The 18807-nt window shown below is 59.1% G+C and overlaps 1 protein-coding gene across 1 annotated transcript in view; it reads right to left on the reverse strand.

Moving 5' to 3' along the window:
• The window catches only part of PTPRN2 (protein tyrosine phosphatase receptor type N2), a 464846-nt gene that overhangs the window by 90366 nt on the left and 355673 nt on the right, over positions 1-18807 (reverse strand). The gene's annotated exons all lie outside the window — the stretch shown is intronic.

The raw sequence follows: 18807 nt of genomic DNA on the forward strand, positions 1-18807 counted from the left end.
CCGCACCCTGCACACCAGGCTGCTGTCCCGGCCTCAAGGTCCTGCGGGCAAGGAGGTCTCCGCTCCGTGTCCTCTCGCCCGGCCGCCCGTCTCTGGGATGAAAGCTCGTCCTGAGGCCGCTGAGGGCTCGCTCTCCCCGGGGACGCTGTGCTAACCCTTCTCTGGGTCAGAGGATGGCTCAGGCGTGCTGTGAGGGGGCCCGCCTGGCCGAGAGGCCCCAGCCCCGTCAGAGCATCTGCGGGGGGCGGTGTGGGCACTGCAGAAGCCGGCGGAAGAGACCAAAGGGGAGGAAGGGCGGTGCTGAGGGGGGCCTGCCGCTCTACCCCAGGGCTCGGGAGTTACCCGTGGCTCCCAGACAGCCAGTCTGCTTGAGACTCCCTCTCGGCTTCACGGAACCTTAGAAGCAACGAGGAGCCCAGGCACGGCGGACGTGCTCAGCCGTGTCCACAGGCCACCCAGGGACCGCTGGCCAGGGCTCCTCTGTCCGCGGGAGTCTCCAAGCTCGAATACTGGAGTGGGTTGCTGCACCCTCCTCCAGGGCATCTCCCCGACTCAGGGATCGAACCCGCACCTGCTGCGTCTCATGCCCTGCAGGTGGGCTCTTTACCCCCGAGCCACCAGGAAGCCGCACGGCAGGCGACTGTGCCGATACCGAGGAAGACGACTCCAGGGGCCAAGCCACGTCCCACCGCTTCCCACTTAGGCACAGCGGATGTTCCCTGACTTCGAGAAAAGCACACCAGGAACTTTCTGCAGTAACTCGTGAGGTTTCACGTTGTTCACCTGAAGAACAGAACATGCCCTCCAAGAATGGCTCCTCCGGGGAAGAGGATCTGAGAAGCTGGCGGTTCACCCCCCAACAGCAGAACATCAGGGCAGCTGCTGTCTGCCCCGGAGGCGCCGGGATGAAGGGTGACGGCCACTCCCGATTCCATCCCTCCTCGGTCCCCATGGAGAGGGCGCGCCCTGGCAGGGCCCCTGCCTGGCCAGACTCCCTGTGTGACCTCGGGCGAGGCATTCAGGGCCCCGGCCCGAGTGCTTGCATCCTGAGATGGAAGGAACCGGAGAGCGCAGAAGACTCAAGGGTTCCAGTGTGCGGAACGCCAGCGAGGCCCCGCCACGAGGTCCATCACAGACCCCGTCACCGTCCCTGTCACTGTCAGAGCGGGGTTGGAGGGGCCCCTCACTGTCAGTGCAGGAGTGGGAGTTGGTGCAGTGGGGACAGGAATGCTCTCTAAACCAGATCTGCTCTTGGTGGCCTGGCGAGCCAGAGACACTTCTCTGGAAGCAGGACTTTTAGAGGTGGGGGTGCCCCACATCACCCCGTGGCCTCCTCATGGGTCACTGGTGATTACGACTGACCTGGAGAGCCGGCCAAGCCCACACAGGTGCCTGCGGCCCCCCGGGACTGGCCCTGCGACTCAGGCCCAGCACTCGCCAGGCTGCTACTGAGAGTGGACTCTCCTTGTGGGTCTCTGTGTTTTAAATAAAAGCTGCGGCAACAATCCAAGAAAAGCTGTCACTCCTCCATCCAAGAGCACCAACACTGACCACAGGGCCCCCAGGCTGCAGAGGAGGCCCCTCGCCTGCCCAGAGCGGGGCTCCGGGCCGCTCAGGCCCACTGCCGGGGGCGCCCACGTGGGGTCAGGCCTCTTTCACCTGCAGATAAAAGTGGGTGCAGCCGCTAAGGGAGGACGCTTGACCGCAAACTGACCACAGTCCAGCTTCTACATGATAGATGATGAGGCGGGACGACCTGAGAGGTGGTGGAGCAAGGGGAGGGTCAGGCAGAGATGAGACATCTGGGAGCTGGAGCCACTGCTCCTGGGGGCCTGGGAGGGCCCAGCTTGGCGCCAGTGGATGAGTCAGGGGGGAGGTGATATGCCAGGGGCCCAGCAGCCGCCTCGCCCCAGCTCCCGCAAGTCACCAGCGGAGGCGAGTTCCGAGGGCCCCGAGCAGACACTGGGCAGCCCTGCCTCTGCAAAGCCACCCCTCCAGACAGCACGCCAGGCCGCTCTGGCTGAGCACAGGCCCCCTGGAGCCCAGAGCACCTGCTGCTCCAAAGGCTGCGATGGGAACAGCGGCATCCCCCACGCTGATTCTCTCCTGGCTCTGGGAAGGGTCCATCCACTCACATCCAGAGTTGTGATGCTGACGCTGAGTCCTGGGGGCAGCAGTCGCCAGCTGTGTGACTTTGAGCAAACCGGTGAGCCTCTCTGCGCCCCCACCTCCTCCTCTGAAATGGGGACACGGGCAAAGCTCTCCAGAGGCCCGCGTGGGGACCAGGCTCAGGTGGAGCGTTTGCGAACAAGCCTGAGCTCCCGGGTAGCCATCAGCATTGTCAGGAACTTTCTCAGCAAGCCGCTCACCTGACACTGGACACTGGGGGCCCTGGCGGGGGTGCAGCCAGGCCCCACGTTCTGGCTGGCAGGCCGATGGAGCTGAGCGGTGACAAGGGACCTCGAGGGGTCCGTCCGCTGGGAGCCCTATGGGCAGACGAAGGCGGACGTGGAGGCCAGGAGGTGGGCAGCGAGGGCGAGAGGGCAGGAGGCCCATGTGGCTGGAAGAACCCCCCAGGAGGGGGGCCGCAGGTGGGGGAGGCGGCAGGGGGCCAGGACCGCCGTGTCACCCCTTGGGGAGCAATGCTGGGCCCCCATTGAGGGACCTGGGTCCGGAAGCAAGAAGTGGGCAGTGAGGGTCAGGGCCGAGCTCCCCGGTCCCCCCAACCTGCAGCTCGGCTCCCCCGGGGGTCTGCCTGCTGCAGGCCTCGAGGCTGGGGTTCCAGCCTTGCGCTCTGGAGCCGAGACGTGGCGATGAGTTGCGTCCGGCTCGGATTAGCAGGCCGTGGCACCGTCAGAAGCTGTGGGGCTTGTCTGTGCTTGCTGCAGGATGACAGAGCTGAGCGCCACGCCGCGCACACGCCAGGCCTGTAAGCAGGCAAGTCCCACCCCCGCAGCGGCTCCTGACCTAACCGAAGAGAGCCAGGCCAGTCTGTCCACAGCAAAAACAGGGCTCACCCCAAAGTGGTTCAGTCTGACCTGCCCCAGTCTGATGATGACCACACCCCCCTGGAGGGGACATGCGGGTCCCAGTGTCTGAGGAAAGGGCTCAAGTGCACCTTCGGTCCTGGCTCCTTCCACCCGGTACCAGGCAGAGTCCCTCACGGTCACTGCGGCCACGTCACCCCCCACACGGTCGCAGCACGCTCTGGGTGAACCCAGAGAGGCAGACGGTCACAGAAAGATGCGGAAACCCCGAGGGTCACCGTGCAGCCTTTTAAGTTTGTCCTTTACGTTGCTCTTAGCTTGTAAGTAAATGTCAGAGATTCTATGTTTGTCCACGCTCTGAGCTATTGCTTGAAAATTAAAAATTTCTAAGGAAAAATGAACCTTTTAGAACATTCCTACCTGCCTTAGTAACTGCCTGCGTTTACGACCAGGAAGGGCCATGCGGCATCATCCAGGACACGCGCACCATTGAGTGATAAACACTGCAGTCTGTGACGGGGGTTAGAGTGCAGAGCTGTGAGCTAGGATCGTCCGGGGAAGACGGCCCGCTTGAGTGAAAGGAAACTGGCCGTGCTGAACGAACTCCACAGCCGGCTCTGAAAGAAACCCAGAGACAAGCCCGCTCACGCTCGAGACTTTTCCTCACTCGTCACCCCGGCAGCCAGCAGGCGGGGCAGAGTCCACACCGAGCACTGATCCCCAGGTGAGGCCACGGAACCCCAGAATGAAAACTGTGGGACACAGCCCGTCGAGGTGTGAACGTGTGCGTGTGCGTGCGTGCATGCGTGTGCATGTGTGTGCGTGCGTGTGTGTGTCACTTGGTCGTGCCCAGCTCTTTGTGACCCCATGGACTGTAGCCCGCCAGGCTCCTCTGCCCATGGGATTTCCCAGGCAGGAATACTGCAGTGGCCTCCGTTTTCTTCTCCAGGGGATCTTCCCGACCCACGGAACTTGCATCTCCTGAGCTGGTGTTCTTCACCACTGAGCCACAGTGAAGCCCATGGACTACAGCGCAGCCTCCCTGAAATCACAGTCCCCTTCAACTTTGCAGACGTGGCCACATCCTGAGCACAGATGACAGTCTGGCAAATAGCCTTTGCTCGGCTGGATGGCACCTTCCAGCCCCTCCACTGGACAAGAAATCTTTAAGGAGTTTAAGATCCAGACTCACTCTCTTTTGATTAAAAACGGACTCTGCTCATGATCGAGGACATGCTGCCCTCAGAAGAACAATCCTGAGCATTTAGCACGATGCCCTTGAGTGGATAAAGGCAATTACCATCCTCGGGTCCCGATTCACGTGACTCAACAACCAAGAGCAATCTGTTACGAAGAGAAAGATGGGCAGATTCAGCCACAGGCACCTTTTGCTCGCAGACCTACACGCGGGGTCGACCAGCCGTCTGTGGGTTCCCTTCAAATGGCTCTTGGCTTGGGGGCGCCCCTTGTCCATCCCTGCAGAGTGGGTGCCAGCACAGAGCTGGAGCCCCAGGGCTGCACCCACAGACGTGGGGCTCCCTTCCCACCAAGTGCTCTCTGCAGCTGTGACCGGAGCCCTGGCCCAGGGATCGCTCCCACTAGGAGTCTGGCCGGATCTGTCTCTCCTCACAGTGCCTGTGCTTCGGCAGGAGAGAAGACGGCGTATGCGAAGGAAAAGAAGTGCTTTTCTGACAGCGAAGAGGAAACCGCCTGTTTGGGACCACGCTACTGTGGTTTCCAGGATGCCAGTCTCTGGGGAGCTGATATTTCTCTGCGTGGCTGTGTGTCTTCAGCTTCCGGACTCTCTCAGGTCTGGGGACAGTCACGGAGAGGCCAGAGGCAGTGTCCCGAGCTCCTGTCGGGGGGGCGGCGCATGCAATCACGCAGAGATGGGGCCCTTTGGCTGGCGAGCCCATAGCAGCATCAGCAGCATCAACGGGGCAGAGAGCTCGGCCCAAGACAGACCCCGTCCTTGGGTCAAGGGGGTCGGGAGACAGAGATCGGCTGGAGACAGACCCTGTCCTTGGGTTAAGGGGGTTGGGGGACAGAGCTTGGTCCGGGACAGACCCTGTCCTTGGGTTAAGGGAGTCGGGGGACAGAGCTTGGTCCGGGACAGACCCTGTCCTTGGGTTAAGGGGGTCGGGGGACAGAGCTTGGTCCGGGACAGACCCTGTCCTTGGGTTAAGGGGGTCGGGGGACAGAGATCGGCTGGAGGCAGACCCTGTCCTTGGGTTAAGGGGGTCGGGGGACAGAGCTTGGTCCGGGACAGACCCTGTCCTTGGGTTAAGGGGGTCGGGGGACAGAGCTTGGTCCGGGACAGACCCTGTCCTTGGGTTAAGGGGGTCGGGGGACAGAGCTTGGCCCGGGACAGACCCTGTCCTTGGGTTAAGGGGGTCGGGGGACAGAGCTTGGCCCGGGACAGACCCTGTCCTTGGGTTAAGGGGGTCGGGGGACAGAGCTTGGCCCGGGACAGACCCTGTCCTTGGGTTAAGGGGGTCGGGGGACAGAGCTTGGCCCGGGACAGACCCTGTCCTTGGGTTAAGGGGGTCGGGGGACAGAGCTTGGCCCGGGACAGACCCTGTCCTTGGGTTAAGGGGGTCGGGGGACAGAGCTTGGCCCGGGACAGACCCTGTCCTTGGGTTAAGAGGGTCGGGGGACAGAGCTTGGTCCAGGACAGACCCTGTCCATGCCAGACATTTTGGGTCGAGGGTGTCCAGGCAACGCGTCCCACCCAGAAGCCCCGGGCCTGAGTCCCAGCTTGGGCGCTCAGCAGCTGCAAGGCTTTGGACAAGCTGCCTGTGTCTGGACGTCAGCCTGCTGACCTGTGGGGGTGGGGATGGTGTTAGCAGGGCTGCACAGGGCTGCAGGGGGCATTCCAACAGCAAAAGGGCAAGGAGCTAACACAGGGCTGGGGCGTGAGGCGAGTGTGCAGCCGCCATCCATGCCTTCCTTCTGCCAGACACGGGCTCCCCGACCAGCTTCCTGGATTGTGCATGGGTGTGCGGAAGCAGTCAGGACCCCCCGCTAGGTCCTGCTCCCAGGACACTGCAACTGGAAGGCGGGGTTCCACGTGCCCTGTCCCCCTGCTGGGGAGGGCATGGGCCATGCGGAACCCAGTTTGCCAACTGACCATTGTCTGCAGTGGGAAGGATCTCTCCCCTCCCTTCTTGGGGAAACCAGCGTTCAGAAGTCTAAAGAGAAAAGAACAGCATTTTCAGTCCCCCTAAAATCCAGTACTCCATCACAGAATCATCAAACACGTGACACAGGTGTCCTGACACTTTACGTCTGAATGCGTCCTCGTAGGTCAAGAGACGTGAGACGGGGCGTGAACTTCCCATCAAGCCAACGCGGGTCCCCATTCCTGGCACCATGCAGGGCGCCCCCTCAGTCCATCCAGCCCCGCCAGCCACCCAAGCGGGCAGGTCCAGAGAACAGAGTCAGCGCAGCATCTGCTGAAGCTCTGAAGCCTCCCACTCCAGGGGTCCTCAGGGTGTGGGCGTGCGGGAGTGCGGGCATGCGGGGGTGTGGGGTGCAGGAGGGGGTGCAGGGGTGTGGGCTCAGACGCCAGGCACACACAGGGCATGCGGATCGTTGTCTATGAAGCCACCTGCTTTCCCCTCGCCTGCGGCCGCGGCCCTGGGATGCGTCTGCAGAGTGCCCAGCATCCCTGCGCTGAAGCACAACCTGCAAAGTGAGCCGAACAGGACGCTGGCGGCAGAAGGCCACCCTCACACGCGGAATCTTATCCGATGGGGAACCTGGACCGAGTGGCGCTTGCTCTGAGAGAAAAGGCTGCCGTCCCCAGACTCCGCCCGAGGAAAGACGGGACTCCCCGGGCTTGAGAACAGCCTCTTTGTACCTTTCACGGAGCAGCGGGAACAAAGCAGCGGACGCCGAGTGTGCACACAAAGGCACCGGGTTTGTGGGGCTGTTTGGGATCGTAATTAGTGTAGCAGGGCAAAGCTGGCGAGGGACACACAAAGCCGAGAGAAAGTGAAAGGGTTTCATTAGGTGCCCGGTGAGGCGGGGTGGGGGGCAATTACTCTCCTGGTGGATAAAAACACTGAAAAGGAGCGGCTGCCCTGGGAGGCCTCAGCCCAGCTCGGAAGGCACTGCGGACCCCACAACATGGTGAGGCAAGGGGCACAAGGGACCCAGACTGGTGTTTGGGGGGTTGCGTGCAGGAGGTCACGGAGACGCGATGACGGAAGGTGCCGCGAACATGCTCGGAGGTGGCGTGACCACAAGCGTGGCCCGCAGGCAGCAGGGGAGCCCTGGGGCGGGCGCTTAGGGTGAGGCCCGGGCACGTCTGCTCTTCCCGCTGTTTGCTGGTTTGTAGTTGACTGGTCAGGCTTCACTTTCCCAATAAAACCCCACACGAGGTATGTCTGACACACAGCAACTTCTACATTCACAGTGAATAGACGAGCGAAATGTCTGACCTGGACACTCTGGGCCCAGGAATGTCCCATCAAGAAGAAGCCCAGGAAGAAAAGTGAAGCCTCGCCTGGTGAGCCGGGCTCTCCCCCAGCAGCTGTGACGCATGACAAGTGTGACTGGGAGGAACGGCCTCCAGGCCTGTGAGCACAGAGTCACGCTGGGTGAGGGTGTGGTTTCACGGGACCCCTCCACTGAAAGCAGCTCATCTGCTCAGCGTTGCCCTGGGAAGTGGACACAGGTGTGTGCTCCGTGCACACCAGGACGGCTCTCCCCGGCGACCTCGTAAGGGACTGGGTGCCCTGGCTGTTTCTGGGTAGGAAGCAGAGAACCCTGGCGGGGGGTGGTTAGAGGCGCAGCAGGTGCAGTGGGTGGGGTCCCCAATTCAGGCCTCCTCCTGCTCTCTGGATGAGAGCTGGTGCTCAGCCTGTCTCTCCAGCTCTGGCGTGTGTCACGGGGTCCCCACCACTCATCCTGGACCCTCTTCACTGCATCCAGCAGCTGCTCAGTGATGCCCAGATCACGTTTACATTCCCTTGGTGGAACAGCATGCTCACACGTGCACAGACCATGTGCATGCATGTGTACACACATGCACACAGCACACACTGTGCACACACTTGTGCACACACACAGAAATGCATGTGTGTGCACACACGAACACACACTGTGCACACACGAATGCACACGTGTGCACACACACGTGCATGTACACATGGATGCGTTATGTGTACACACATGAATGCACACGCGTGCACACACTCACACATCCATGCACGTGCCATGCAGGGGAGAAGCACGTCTCCAGAGTGAATCCTGAGCTGGCCTGAGAGTCTCCACAAGGCGGTGCTCATTCTGACCTTTAACCTGTGCCCCACCAGCACCCCAATGCCCTGAGAACAGCTGTGGCTGCAGACCCGGGCTCCTCTGGCCAGAGTGCAGCCGCCTTCAGTGCCGGCTCCCGTGGCGTCAGTCAACTGTCCAGGACAGCCCCCGGTCAGCAGTGTTTACGGAGCAACACTGAGTCACGGCTCCCATTTTGTAAACGCTTTCTCTAAATGAGGGGTAAAGACACGGACACATCTCCGCTGGCAGAGGTGAGAAGGGCGTCCCGCTCGCTTCTGTGTCTGGAGCAGCCCACAGTCAGAGACGCGCGGCCCCTGCCTGCTGTCTGGTCACTGCCACGCAGACGGTCCTCGCCTGCCAGACCGAGGGCAGCGGTCACTTTCCCCTTCTCTGTCCCCCTCAGTGTCCAGCACAGATCAGCGAGGCTCTCCCAATGCCCGCTTATCAGTGGGTAATGCCTGCAGCCAGCAGCCCCTAGGGCCCAGGCCGCCTACGCTGGGCAGTGGCCGAGACGCTGGGGAAGGGCCGCCCCCACGAGAGGCTGCGGGGGGCGGGGCTGCCTAGGAGCTGGACTCGGGTCCTCAGGTGGGGCTGGGATGTCACTGGTGAGCCGCAGGTGACAGCTCAAGTCCGGTCTCATTTTCCATAGCTCTCTAGTGCAGGGGATAAAACCACCAAATTACGGCTGGCCTGCTGCCTAATGATGGGCCCAGAAGACACGCTACTCAGTTCCTCCCTGGTGTGTCTGACTCACCCACCGTCTACCAGGTCCCACCCCAAGCCTGAGTGTCCTTTCAGGCCTGGGACATACTCCGGGACATGCTCTGGGACATGCTCTATCTCTGATCACCATCAGGGTGAAATCGGGGAAGAGCTGCGACAAGGAAAACACAGGAAGGAAACACGTAACTCCACGAGCATCTTCTCTCCTAACCCAGTTACCATGGTTTCTGCAACGATCTCTGATGCTTTGACTGAAAGCTGGAATTCACGGAGATGCAGGAGAGAGTGTGTCTGACCCACAACCCCAGCAAGACCCAGAAGCCCTCACAGGAGGGTTCCAGTCCAGCTAGAAGGGCCCCAGCGGGGCCACCATCGTTAAGACAAATAAAACAGTAAACACAAATCCCGAACTCCCTGGACTCCTGCAGCTGACAGCTCACAGGGTCCTGAATGTCAGAAACACCTCACAGCTCACATTCAACTCGGCCTCTGCGAGCAAAGGCAGTCTGGAGTGGCTCCATCTGTGTGCATGGCGTTTCAGGCTCATATTTCATATTCAGACAATAAAAAGCAGCCACGTCAAGTGGGAACGAACTGCGCACCTCTTCAGGGAGCCCTGCTCCTGACGTGGACGTGGACGAGCAGCCATCTCCTGCCAAAAGCTTTTGCACCATCCTAATTTTCTCCTTGCTCAGCAGATACTGAATCCCCAAGGCCTGCCATCACCGTCGTCACGTCCATCCACACATGGAGCTCAACACGCACCTGGGGCCGTGTGTGGGGCGCTGCTCTGGACGCTGGAAGCCAAGGGTGATGTCTTCACGAGAGTTCTAAACACGCCCCCGACCAGCTCCTCTCACAACGATACCTTAGACCCACCTGCTGACCAGGCTTTACCGGGCCCTGAGAGATCCCTGCTGGGGCTGAGCGTCCATTCCCCGGATCCTCGCCTTCTTTTCAGAGGACATGCCGGGCAAGGAACAAGCCGAGTTCTGGTCTGGCTCAGCCTGTGGCGAAAGCCCCTCCAGAAGTAAAGGGTGTTCCAAGGTGCCTGGAGGGGTCCCTCAGGAGGGGCCGTGCTAGGCAGGCGGGGGGTGTGGGGTCCGGCTGGGGGACAGACGGGACGCTGGTGGAGCGGTAGAGCTGGGGGAGGGCTTTCAGAGTGAGGGCCGCAGCCCGCACAAAGGTTCCAGGACAGAGCAGCGCAAGGGAGGGTCCAAGGCCAGCACGGATCCAGGCAGGGGCACAAAAGGGCTTCACAGCTCCCCCTCCCTCCTGCAGCCTCATTAAGGCAGAGGGCAGGGCCGCGGGGGCGTGGGCGGGCACAGGCAGCTGCCTCCCCTCAGAGACAAACTCCCAGCACCCTTCGGGGACCCAGTCACGCCGCCGAAGTTTCCCCTTGGCGTTTCAATGTCAGATTCAGCGGTGGCTGAACTCAGTCCTTCCCTTCCCATTCTCTTGGATGTGGGAGAGGAAGGGGAAGCCGGGGTGGGGATGACCGGGGACAGGTAAACCAGCTGGAACCGCCCTCCCAGCTGACGGCTGCTGCACAAACAACGCTTTCCTCTCACCCAAGACCGCCGTGGACTCGACTTAGAGAGCACGGTGTTCAGGATTGTGAAGGACGTAATCTAAAGAACATTCCTTTCACTTGCTATTCTTCTGCTTCACTGTCTACAAAACACGAAAATGATAAAAGGCTTACGTATAAAACAAATCCCAAACTTTTAACTTTAGAGGATATCCATCTAGTCCCTTACTGACACTAACACCCTGGGTGGTGTTAAAACCCCAGCGTCTGTCACACAGAGTCTTCTAGCTCATGTGCGATGAAACATCACTAACCTGTGCTTCCTGTCCGTAATCCTCACACACCTTACACAACTGAGCTTCTTAAACCATGTGGCCTTCCTTGCTGATACAATCATTTGCGAGTCTTCCTTTTTTCATTCTCCAAATAGTCACAGACGCATGCAAACACACACCTAGATACCTAACTTTGCTGGTTGCATTATTTTTTACACTAAAGAACCTTAAAACAATACTTTTTCATGACTGTCGCCTTCCTAATCGGAAGTCACCTGTATGAATACCTTGCCCTTGCTAATAAATAACCCACCACAATTCCATTCTTAATTATCAGCAAGTCTTTCAAAGCAGGAAGGCTTTGGAGAGCTTCACTCATAGCTCAGTCGGTAAAGAATCTGCCTGCAATGCAGGAGACCCTGGTTCGATTCCTGGGTTGGGAAGATCCCCTGGAGAAGGGACAGGCTGCCCTCTCCATTATTCTTGGGCTTCCCTGGTAGCTCAGCTGGTAAAGAATCTGCCTGCAATGCAGGAGACCTGGGTTCGATCCCTGGGTTGGGAAGATTCCCTGGAGAAGGGAAAGGCTATTCACTCCAGTATTCTGGCCTGGAGAATTCCATTCATGGGGTTGCAAAGAGTCAGATACAACTGAGCAACTTTCATTTCCAAAACAGAAAACCCCAACGGAGATTCAAATATTTTGAGCCACAAAATTTAAGAGCAGTTGATGGAGAAGAGAAACACTGTTACGGAGCTTCTCCCCTGTCACGGGCATCCCTCTGGTGACATCTCCCGAAGTGACTCGCGTGCAGCACAGACATGCCTCCCGGCTCCTGTCCAAGATGCTCTCGGATTTGGGCTCAGCCGCCTCCAAAGGCCTCTCTCTCCTCAGTGTAAGCGTCAGCTCCAAGGAGACGCCTCTGTCCACTGCCCAGACTCCAGCCCCCTCCTTTCCCAGGCACTCTGCCTCTTGTCTCTCCGTCTGAGCCCCCTTGCTCACCTCCTCTGGGAAGCCCTCCCTGACCACCCCAGGTTCCCAGGGGCCCCTCTCAGAGCTGCTCGTCTCAGGCACGTGCCTAACCCAGTGTGAACCGGTCCTCTCTGTAAACTGCTTTGAAACAGTTCTCTTCCGCCCCTGCCGCTTTAGAAACTGTGACGTCATCACTGGGAGGAGTGGATTCTGGAAAAGACTTTCTGGAAGAGGCCTACTTCGCTTGAGGCAGGTGGTCTTCCCGAGGCTCCCCGAGGCATCCCTCCCCCAGGGTGACCTGCAGGCCAGCAGGGACCCAGAGACACAGGCCGTGCAGCTGCTGGCCAGGGGTGGGGACAGGGTCCCAGCACCGAGGCACACAGACTCCACGCCAAAGGGGCCTCAGGAGACAGCGGTGTGGATGTTGAGCCTGCCCGGGTGGGTCAGTGCACCGCCCTGCGTCGGGGGCTCGCGGGGGCCGTCCTCCTCGCTGTGTCCCCGCACAGTCCCCTCTGATGTTGGGAAACCGCTGTGCCCTGCCTGGCTCCCCTGGGTTGGGCTGTGCAGCTGCCCTTTCCAAAGCGTTCTCCCCTCCTAAACACACATTTCTGTGGCCCCCAACGGTCGGAGCCGACAGCCCTCGGCTTTCCCCTCTGTGAGCTCTGCCCTCTGTCGTGCCAGGCCCGTGTTGAGTTAAGAGCTGGGCTTGGCCGCCTTTGATGGGCGGGTGGACATCACCACACGTGGCATGGGGGCTCCCCGGGTCCACAGGTGCCGTCGGGCCAGCAGGGACTCAGGAGAGGACCAGGCGGTGCTGCGGGGCTCTGCTCACAGCTGCCCACGCCAGGCCGGCCCCATAGGACCGGGGGACAGACAGCGGGCTCTGTGGGCACAGGCCTCTGTGGAGCCCCCGGGGCCGGGCCGGCAGAAGCCGCGGAGCAGGAGGCAGACCCTGCAAGGGGAGGCGGGTCGTGGGCCTGCCGCTGGGCTTCGCGGGACTGCCTGGCTCACTCACGAGGACCTTGGTCTCTGATTACCTGCCTTGTAGCATTCCCTCCCGCCCTCCTGTCGTCTGGGTCTAAATCCCCGTTGAATCCATTTTCACACTTCCCTGGGCTCTCGCAGGCTTCTCCTCCCAGCGCCCACCTTTCAGCAGAGCTCGGCATCGCCTGAGAAGCCCAAGGGGGTCTCCCGGGACACGGGCTCCGCCGCCCGCTGAGGGGCGCCAGCGGCCGGGCAGGGGGAGCAGGCCCGCCAGATTCAGGAGGCCCTGGGCGCTCGCACACGCGCCCACCTTCTTCCAGACGCTGGAGGACGGCGGGACCGGCCTCTGGTCCTGGACAGACAGGGAGCAGCGCCCCACGGACACCACGGCCACTGTCCCCACAGCGCGCCCCGAGCAGCGCCCTCCCCACAATGTCCTGGACTCCGCAGAACAGTCAGGCCTCGGGTTTCTCTCTGGCTTTCTCCAGAAGCACACTGCTATCCTTGCAGCACGTATGTGCTAAACTGTGGTCCAGGAAATGTGCTTGTATCTCTGGATCAGGGTCGAAAGCAGAGAGAACAGCCCTCTCAGGGCGAGAAGTCAGAGACGTTCACCTGGGCTGGGGTCCCCGAGCCGCGCCTCCAGAAGAACCCACACCCAGCAACACCCGAGTGCCACGGTCAGCACACACACACGCCACGGTTAGCACACACAGCTGCTCCCTGAACAGAACATAGAAGTGAGGTGCCCGGGCACCTCCGTGACCTTCTCGGACCTTCTAGAGCCCAGGGACCAGCCCGATGTGCTTCTCTTCCTGTCCTGTGGGTGAGGAGCGTGGGGCCCAGGGACATGCCCGCTGCTGTCGCCAGGAAGTAGGACAGGGCCTTCTGCGAGATCAAGCATGGGGGCGGGGAAGGAACGGAGAGAGACTGGAAAGTGTGGTGGGAAGACAAGAGGGCAAGGAGCCCAGCTGGGCGGGGCGACAAGCCTGGCCCACAGTCGCCCTCATGCAGGGGAAGCCGGCCACCCGCAGGGGCCGCACGGCCCTCTCTCCAAGGTGTGGAGGGTCGCTGGCCCCATGGCCCTGGACCCCATCCCCGCTCCACAGCGCAGGGGCACGGCGCCTCGGCGCATCCTCCTGCCGGCACGTCCGCCTGAGGGGCCACACTGAGGCTCCAGCACGCCGCCCTGCCCTCCAGCGGGCTCTGTGCCCCCCCTGTGGCCCCGTGCTCGCGGTCCCCATTGGGCCAGCGACCCCTCGGTCATCTGGGTGGAGCGGTGCCCAGGCCTGGGGTGGGTTTACAGCTGACGCCGCGTCGGCAGGGCACGACGCCCGCCTCTCCGGTGCCCCTCACCTCGAGGAGGATGGTGGCACAGGGGCCGTCAGGCCTGGCGAGGGGAAGCCTGTCCAGCGAGCGTCCCTGCCGCCTGCCTGTCCCGTGGCCAGTTCAGCTCTGCCACCTGCCACCTGGGGCCCAGGACCAGTCATGCCCACCCCACGCCTGCTTCCCGCATGCGCAAGACAGGCCTGCCGCCCGGAGCGGCCCCGCGGCACAGGCCAGGGCCGGAGTGGGCTTTCCCAGCGTGTCTATGGGCACCACTCATGGGAGCCGGAGGCTGGGGGCAGAAGCGGGGCTCTCGGAGGGTCCTCCAGGCCCCGGGCTCCTAGGGCGTGCTGCTTGGGCCTCACGGAGGTGGAAGTGGGGGCCCATGCTAAGAGAGGGGTAGGCGGACGCGCGAACATTCCACCCACCCCCGCCAGAATCAGCCAATTCAAGTGACACGCCTTCCCTCCCTGCCTGCCCCGCACCGTGCTGCCTGGATCTCCCTCTCGGGTACACTTTCTGCCCTCGGCTGTCCCGACACGAGGCCCAGGAAAGCGGCCTGACCCCAAGGAGGCAGGTGAGCCCCCTCAGGCCCCCTTGCCCCGGGCCCGCCTGGGGCCAAGCCCAGATCCACGGACACAGCGGCAAGACGAGAGCTGACCATAGATGAAGCACGGGATCCCAGGGGAGCTGCAGAGGCCAGGCCCCAGCACCCTTCGTGTTAGACGTCCTGACTGTTCACTTCCCAGACACCTCACTGAGGGGTCTTCGGTGTTTAGTGAGTCTGGCCTGACTGTCACTGTCTGATCGGGGCAGCGGCTGCTACATCGGGAAGGCAGCGTGTTTTCCGGGCACGTGTGGATGTCTCTTTGGCCACCTTTCTAGACTCAGCCTCCCCTAGAAGACGTTTCCCGATCTCAGGGGCTATTTCTGAGGGAACGCGTTGCACAGGATCCAGGGAACGCGCGTGCAGTCGCTGCTTTTGGAAACGGCACGCTTGAAAATTTAAGATTTATGAGAAAAACACGCTACCAATTCAGGTCTTCCAGAGATGTGTTCAGACCCGGAGTGGAGAGGTATTGGGAAGGTCTGAGCGTGCAGGTCAGAGCCTCTCGACCCTGAGCCGGGCCCCCTGACACGGAAAACACAGGAAAAAGGCAGGTCCCTCAAACGGGCCCCTTTGCTCCCACCACCGGGAAAGTGAGCACGTTTTCCTGGGGTTCTCACAAGGCTGCAGGCAGGGAAGCTCAACTGATTCACCAAGGGGCCCAGGCCTGTCCGGGGGTCACCGGGCCGTGCCCTCAGCAGCTTGGCTGCTGCCCGGCAGCCCACACCCCTGCCACATGACCAGAATTTGGGACGTTTCAAGGGAATTCTGCCTGCGGTGGTTGGTACTGACGGCCACTTCTGCAGAGGCAAAACCCGAAAGACTCCAGTCCTGAGGCCTGACTAGGTCATCATAGAAAGAAATGTTCTTTAATAGCATTTCAGGGCACCCTTCCAGTTTTGAAGCAGGATAGATTTTGCTTATTGGAATTTTGCACAAAGAATTATTTCAGCCTGAGGATTTAAACATAAAGCCACGTCAAGCTGCTAAAAGATGTGCAGTGGACTGAAGTGGGAAGGGCTGGTTTAGAGCCCGGATCAGGTAAACCCCAGGAGTTCCCTGCATTCCACCTCGAGGGGGGACGGTGTCTGCGTTGAGAGCAACACCGAGTGAGGAGACACCCACGAGGAAGAGGCCCCTGAGTCAAAGGTCAGGAGCAGAGCCAGCTTGGGGCCTCCCTCTCCCTGAGCCAGGCTCTCCTCGCCCCAGCGGGGAGGTTGGAGGGCCTATGGGCTCCTGGAACCACTGTCCATGGGCACCCCCACCCCGCCCCCGCCCTCTCCTCTGGGTCTGGCTCCAAAGGCCCCAAATACCCTGGGGCCTGTGGGCACTGGGAGACAGACCATCAGAGGAGGCCTCCTCGCCAGAGATTCTGCAGAGCTGCGCCCTGGCAAGGGGAAGTGGAGCGGCTGCTGCTCAGAGACGATCAAAGCCTGGAAACAGCAGCGTTCAAAGAGACTCGGGGGGGAAGGTGGGGACGCCTCTGATCGTCCAGGGGCTTGTTTCTGCCCAGTCTTGCCCAATCCCCTTCCACGGAAGTGGGACACTGGCGTGACAAAACTCACTGATGGGCTGTGGCTTCGTCCCGCAGCCCCGGGGTTGCCCTCAGTGAGCGCGTGTGTGTAAATACACGCTCGCGTATGCACATAATGTGCGTGTCACGTGACGTGCCAGTTGGGGAGAAAATAGGAATAAAGGCAAAGAAATTGGCCTTGTAGACCAAAAATACAGATTTAATCAAAGTATCTTATGCTTATCTACTTAGAGAACAAAAATAACATTTACTGAAACAATGGAGAAAGTTTAATTGCAGAATCCCATTAAAACATGACCTTTAAAGATGGATTTCAGTTCTTCTAAAAGTTAATACACCCAATTCTTTCAAGTCCAAGCAAATTAAACTTCAATAGATTACCTGGTGAAATTGATATCTTGTTATGTGTTAAAATATGAATCTATTGAGAAAGATGTGACTTTTCCAACAGGAAAAGCAAATGAAATACCACCCTCTCTCACACATACGCAAGAGCCTTTAAAATGCTGACTCCTGTCTATAAAATAGGTCTATTTTAAGGAACAAGATGAAAAAACGTTTAAACGTATTTGCACTGGAAGCTAATAATGCAAATCACTCGCTGTTTGGAAACAAGTTTTTAAAAAAAAAAAAACCCGCCGAGGACTCAGGGACACTCCGCGAGCACACAGGAACCCCGAACCCCAAACCATGGGTTACGACGAGCAGGCGGGGGCTGGCCCAGAGCACCAGGGACGTACAGGGACGGATTTTAGCAGAGGAAGACCAGGGCTGCATGAAGGGTCGGCCACCCGAGGGCCGCCCCGCTGGAAGAGGCAGACGGCAGTGCCACAGCTCTGCGTGGCCTCTCTGCTTGGGAAGGAGGCAGACGCCCAGGGGCACCGCCTGCAGACCATCAGCCTCGAGCTTCCACTGCCCGCCCCTCAAGGCCTCTCTCCTTTAAAGGCTGACCTCCTCCTGCTCTGAGGTCAGTAAAGCTTACGACACTGCCACCTACCACTCCACCGCTCCAGGGCCACTCCCTCCTCCCCGAACGTGCAGAGTGCTCATCTATCTTCTCCTTCAGAAACTTTATAAAATGAATGGGACATTCCCAGACGCCCCACGAAAGAAAGCTCCGTATTAAGTCATTCCGTCTTCCTTGTAACCCCAGGATGAGGGTTACCTGGACGGCACCCGTAAGCGTGGGAAGAATTGGCAAAGCGCGGAAGTCCAGGGATTTGAAAACGAAGCCAGCAAGGTACTGTCTGAAAATGACTGTTTGGGCTTCGAAATACTTTAAAAAACTTTTTCAGGCAGACTTCGGCAGTTATAGAAAACCCTAATGAAGTATGGATCCATGAATGGATGAAAGCCTGCCGTTTCCAGTTGCAAACTCCTCTGTATGCAACCGCTTCCCCGCCAGCCCTTAATACATGACTCAGCAAACGCAGAGCTAAGAATCAGGACAGCCTCACCCCATCTGCTGAGTGCGCTCTGCTAAAAACAAGCGCAAACAAGACGACAGCCCAGTGCATGTTCTGAGCAGTGAACAGTCCACTTCAGGGGAGCAAACCCCCACATTTAACCAAAGTAGCTCCCACAAGGGTGTTCTGTAGGAACCTCAAAACCAAGCCCACCAGAAAATCTCTACAATGCTTTCATTTCCAAATTTTCCTAGACCCTATTTTTAAAGTTTTTTTTTCTGTGTTCTTTCCTTTTTTTTTTTTTAATCTGGATTGGAGGAAAGCATACATTTCATTTATTGCCTGGATTACAGATTCTTATTAAACAAACCAGAGCTCATTATAAAATCAATATCAACTTAACCACCATGCCCCCAGGAGGAACCACATAAAGGTCACTCTAAGAAATTCAAACAATTTTCCTGCTGGAAGGGCATGATTTTAATTACAGATACTATTAATTAGAGCTGTCACTGGGATGCTTTTTTTTCCTGTTAATTATCACAAACTCGGCCCTAAGTATGCATTTGCAACCCGCACTTTTGTCAGAAAGAGTCACTTCTGCATGCAAGCCCAACCTTTCCATTCTATCAATATTTCATATTCGAATTTCAAAGCGTATCAAAGGATGCCATGCTTTCTAAAACCCTCCGCCCGTATGATCTCCCGTCTCTCACACACGGAACAGAACCGGTGTGATAATTTATTTATGTCCTGGCACAGGCCTGGCCCAGCAGACCCGGCTGCCTATACTGGCCTTGCTCAATAGAATTTCTGGATAAAGTCTTACTAGTTGGTGTGACATTTTTCCCCAAGCTTCTCCTTCAAACGTGCTTTTTCTTTTGCTTTGAAGCAAAGCTAGCTCTGCTCTTGAAATGCCATCTCCCACACATCTGAAGTTGCTGTTTCTTTAATAAGAAAAGACTGCACCGACCAGGCTTCTGACCCCCTCCAGAAAACCAGAGGTTCTCTTCATTCAACACCACCACCAAGAGTTTTGAAACGGGGAAGAAGGCTGTCTTCTGGTCTCTTTTAAGCAGAGTGATTTTATAAACTCATCCCAGTGCCTTATGCGAGATAGGGTCAGGGTGTCTCTCAGACAAGCTCCTGGGGGCAGGTGGTTCTGGAAAGAGCTTGAG

Source organism: Budorcas taxicolor, chromosome 4 (genome assembly GCF_023091745.1).
Source record: "Budorcas taxicolor isolate Tak-1 chromosome 4, Takin1.1, whole genome shotgun sequence".
Taxonomy (NCBI): domain Eukaryota; kingdom Metazoa; phylum Chordata; class Mammalia; order Artiodactyla; family Bovidae; genus Budorcas; species Budorcas taxicolor.